The following is a 5395-nucleotide window of genomic DNA, read 5'->3' as shown; positions in this document are numbered from 1 at the left end:
TAGGACTTAGAAATGTTGAAGAGTGGTACTTGATCATGAGTTTCGTATTAGTCCGTCTTAAATGTTTCTTCTTACAATATGTATCCTGGAAGGGACAACCATATATATATGTATCATAGCTGTAGGTGATATTTATGTGGTGGCTGATTACACTTGAGACAACAGATATACAAGCTGTATTTATCAGAGTGGTTCAGGGAAATACACTGAATACTGTCTTTCTGTTTCTCATTTGAAGGTTTTGAAAATAATATTGCTTCACAGTATTATTGTGAGTAGTACTGCTCAGATACCTGGTGGGAGTGCAGGACTCCCTCCATTGCCTGGAAATGGCCAAAACTGGCCGTGGTGCTGGGTGGGACAACCCAGGCTTGGACTGGATTCCATGTGAATCCTAGCCACATGAAGTTAGGGTTGCTAGGCTTGCAAATAATAATAGATGGTGCCCAGTTAAATTTGAATTATTTCTAATTGCCTTCCCATATGTACACTGGGAAAGAAGAAAAGTATTGTATAGGAAATATTTGTACTAAAAATTACTTGTTTATCTGGAATGAATTATAAGTATCTATACTACATACCTCTTTAATTATATTTCTATAAATATATGGCTCTACTTAACATTTCTTTGTCTTGCATAATCTGCTTATAAAACTCCTTGCAGTTACAGACTGTCTTCCATTTGCATTGTAATATGGCTTTTACTGTGGTCGCATCAAAACTATTTAATTCCTTTGTCTACTCAACATTCATTAATGAGAAAATATGTCCAACATTTGCATTATGAGCCAGTATACTGAAAAAGTAGTTAGATAAAGTTCACAACTCTGAGAACTGCTCTTCAAATTTGATTTTTTGAAGCATGTAATACCATCTTTTGTGACATAAGTTGCTTTCCCATTGTTTAGGATGTTGCTCAATGACTTCTTGAAACTGTTGTCCACTGACAAAAAAGCATTGTTCTCAAATTTTATTCCCTTCTTTTAAAAATTACACATGATGTTTTCACTTGTTTCCATGCTGGAAGAGTATTTTACAACATCTGAGTAAAATGATTGAAGTCTTCAAGGGTTGATATTGATTTCAAAAGATAGTCATGGCAAGTGTCATAATAATTATCCACTTCAAGTCGGAACATCTTTTCCTGTTCATAAGTAAAGTGTGGTTTGTTCACATCATGGAAATTGTTGATGTGGTCTGCTCTGTATTGTGTCATGCCAGTGTGGGCATGCCTGAAGGACAGGTTGGATAAATTTGGGGGTATTGTGAGTGTATTTGAACAGAGGGCCTGAATGAGCAAATTAAAATGACTGTGTACATGATTCTGGCTGTTTAGAGAGGCCAGTGAGACCAGAATGAAGCTTATGGGTTCTGAGCCTCCAGGATTTAGAGGTCAAAATAAAGGTGATTAGCAGATACTTTATTAAGAACAAGTATCATTTTGACCTAAGTGTCACAGATTACTGCTACATCTTTCCATCAGATATAGTTAATTCTAATTTCTATGTCTTGACTATTTTACCTGGAGAGCAGTTCTAAATTTGGTCTTCCCAGAGGGTGTAAGGTCAGAAGATTTATTTGTTTTGTGAGTTCCACCGTAATTAAATTGTATTAACAACTTTGTTTTAATTACTTCTAAGGGACTTCATCCCAAACGTACTAGAAATTTTCTAAATTCTATCCAAACTACATTGTGAACTTTAAATTGCTTTTGGGATTAGAAATATCCTTAAAGCAGCAATGACTTTTAAGTTGTTTGGTGCTCCACTGGGCTAATGCTTTAAGGGATCCTCTATTAGTGAAATGACTGTAAAAAGCCCCAACTTTCATTTTACTGGAAGTCAGTTCTATTTTGCTAGTGGTTAATTGCTTTTTTTTTTCTTTTTACAATGTAGCAATGGCAGCTACTTGATATTAATGAAAAGTGAGAAGCAGATAGTTCTTCTTATAGTTATCTTACTGAATTTACTGGGATGGAATTTATGAGACCTGCAATCTCATTAAAAAGTAAGGCTACTTCAGTTTTCTGGCATTTTAATATAGAAATACTCTATATTCCAGTAAGTGGGGATACAGATACTTATAATGTACTGCTAATGCTTAAGAATATTTTTGAATGACTCACCCCTCTCTTCTGTGGGTTTTCTGAATATGCAGTGAGAGGAAGATCAGCAGAGCAGCTGGTAGAGCAGAAGCAGCTGATTTCTATGCAGGGAGAAGATAATATGTATTTTCTCATACCTGGAGGTAAAAGAGTAAATCCCCTGTCACTTAAATTTCTTAGTTTATACATTTATTTTTGTTTTGACTGTAGATTGAGACATGTGCACTAGAGTTTTCTGAGATCAACGTGTCATTCATTATCAGGACAGTAGGGTTACCTACATGTCTCAATTTGTACTGAAAAAGACTAAGAAGAGTAATTTTATCTAACTATATTTTCTTTTATAACCATTACTAATGCCTTTGATTAATATTCTTAGGATATCACAGGTATATATTTCCCCCCAAATTAGAAATAACCAAACATCATTTCTCTAATAATGTGTCTCTTCAGTTTGTTCTTCTAGCCACAAAACAATGCTGCCACTGAGGTTAAATTACTGTTGAATCAGGATTTACATCTAACCATTATGTTTTAGTAACTGTAGAACAGTTATTTTTGCTAAGGCTAACATTAGTTGTGTTTTGGATTGTTTGGTCAAAATGTTATGGTGACATTGCATTCACAATAATTTCAAATTCATAATGTAAGTGAGATACACAGTTCTAACCCAGTTGTATGTGTTCTGAATCTGTTTTCTGACAAGGGCATATTTTTTTGGAGTTAAAGCCTCCTTCATGTGTTCTAAAAGTCTAACTGATCTTAGCTTAGAGGATTGTAATATGTTCTTATGCTATACCTGTGTATCCAATTATAGGTCCACATTACCCATAAGGGAAGCCACTTAAGGGTGCAAATAACTCTTACAAACACTGCAGTAACAGATGCACATGTATTCTGGCTGCTGCAGAATTCCTTCTGGTGAAAGAAAATATTAACATGGGAAAGACCAATCAGTCTTCTGTTACAGAGTTTGTCCTACTGGGGCTTTCTGGCTACCCAGAGCTTGAGGCCATTTATTTCTTGCTGGTGCTATTTATGTACCTGGTGATCCTGCTGGGAAATGGAGTCATCATCATTGTGTCTGTGACTCTCACCTGCACACCCCCATGTACTTTTTCCTCAGTAACTTATCATTCTTGGATATTTGCTACACCAGTTCTTCTATTCCCTTATTTCTCAGCAGGTTCTTAGCTTCAAAGAAAACCATTTCCTTCTCTGGGTGTGGAGTGCAAATGTTTCTCTCCTTTGCTATGGGAGCCACAGAGTGTGTCCTTCTAAGCATGATGGCATTTGACTGCTATGTGGCCATCTGTAACCCTCTGAGATACCCTGTCATTATGAGCAAGAATTTGTATGTGCCTGTGGCTGCTGTGTCCTGGATTGCAGGGGGTGTCAATTCTGTGTTGCAGATGTCTCTTGCCATGCAGCTTCCCTTCTGTGGGGATAATGTCATTAATCATTTTACTTGTGAAATCTTGTCTGTCTTAAAATTGGCCTGTGCTGATATCTCCATAAATGTTATTAGCATGGTTGTTGCTAATACGATTTTTCTTCTGGTTCCATTACTTTTCATTTTTGTTTCCTATGTTTTCATTCTCCCCACCATCCTGAGGATTCCTTCTGCAGAGGGAAGGCACAAAGCCTTTTCCACCTGCTCTGCCCACCTCACAGTGGTGATTATATTCTATGGAACCATCCTCTTCACGTATGCAAAACTCAAAGCTAAAGACTTCTCTGGTGCAGACAAAGTACAAGTCACAGGCAAAATCATCTCTCTCTTCTATGGTGTCGTGACTCCTATGCTGAACCCCCTCATCTATAGTTTGAGGAACAAAGATGTGAAGGCAGCTCTGAAGAATGTACTCTGTCGGAAATGCTCCTCAGAGGAAATGTGAATGTTGTTTTTTTTGTAAAAAATTCATTTACTCTGAATGCAGGACTAGTTCTCACCTGGGGTTCCAAAGTAAATGTAAGAGTTGGTAGTATCGTTAATTCTTGAAATACTTATTTTTCTGTTCCTAGCATCTAAATGTGAGAGAAATCTGGGGCCTATATTCTTCATGACTGGCTTAAAGAAAAAAAGGGAAAGAAATCTATGGGTAGAATGATTCTCATCCAAACCACCCACATTCACAGAATTTATTATAGTTTAACCCTGGAATGATGAGTTCTGTAATCTTATGTGAACAGAAGTACCTTGTAACTAGTTTAACTTATTATCCTCTATTTGCATCAGTTTTCTAGTCTCATATCTTTCTTAGGAAGCTAAAGTAGAAAGTGCCTTGTTAAGTGTCAGAGTGCTATATAAACTCACCATTAAATAATTCATAACAGGGTAGTGTTTGACCTTAGAGAGGGATGACCACTTTTGGCTATGTATACATTATAGGCAAGAGTAAAAAATGATGCGATTTTCCTAGGGCTGATATCCTTTTGGCTGCAATCTGGCAAGCATACTTCTGTGCAGAGGTATCTGAGGCAATGGGAGGCTTAGTGCAGATGCCCCATCTGATGGGGAAATTTGGTCTATCTTGTGTTTCAACAGATGAGCAGTGACATCTTTGAATGAAAATGATGATTACTGTTAAGTGACATAAAAATTACTCAGTTTCTAGAGAATGTGGTTGTCCACTTCTCTGTGAACATTGTGATAATGGGTTTAGAGTGTCACAGATTAAGTTACGTGAAAGGAAAATGGAGTTCTCACACCATAAAAACAGCACATAATGGATTGGAAGAAAAACATGAAGGCACTTAAAAGAAAAAAAAATAGGTTAGAGCTTAGTTAGACAAGGCATTTTAAAAAAAATAGAGTTTTTAATCTAGTTAAAGAAATAAAAGCAGTTATTAAGTGGTTGCTTAGCACGGAGAATGAAAGGGACCCTGGGAACTTCCTTTCATTCAGTGCTCATCCAACAGATTTTTAAGTCAAGTATAACCTTGGAGAGGTTATACTTAATGTAGAGAGTGATGAATCTGGCGTTCCTTTTAGCCTGATTCCAGTAAATATGCTATTCGTATAAGTAATCCCCTTGATTTGACCTAGTTTTCCCCTTCTGATGAGAAGCAGACATCCAGGTCACCTGTATAGAAGGAAAGAATGGACTGAGCAAAGGAATGAAGTGGCTCTTCCACTTTGGCCTAGGTTTCGCATTGTGAAGGATGGCACTCTGCTTCATAGTAGTATCTGTGAGCTAGTGTGAATCAACCCCTGTGAACGAGATCTAGCTTCTTGTTTTTTTTTTTTTTTTTTTTTTTTTTTTTTTTGGTGCCCTCCCTGTTTGGGGC

General features: G+C 36.9%; 1 pseudogene; it reads left to right on the top strand.

Annotated features, from left to right (window-relative positions):
- The first annotated feature begins 3043 nt into the window (after positions 1–3043).
- LOC112405302 (olfactory receptor 13C7-like) lies at positions 3044–4002 on the top strand (annotated as a pseudogene).
- Positions 4003–5395: the final 1393 nt, after the last annotated feature.

This window comes from Neophocaena asiaeorientalis, unplaced genomic scaffold (genome assembly GCF_003031525.2).
Source record: "Neophocaena asiaeorientalis asiaeorientalis breed wild unplaced genomic scaffold, Neophocaena_asiaeorientalis_V1.1 scaffold342, whole genome shotgun sequence".
Taxonomy (NCBI): domain Eukaryota; kingdom Metazoa; phylum Chordata; class Mammalia; order Artiodactyla; family Phocoenidae; genus Neophocaena; species Neophocaena asiaeorientalis.
This window is presented reverse-complemented; position numbering and strand designations above follow the sequence as displayed.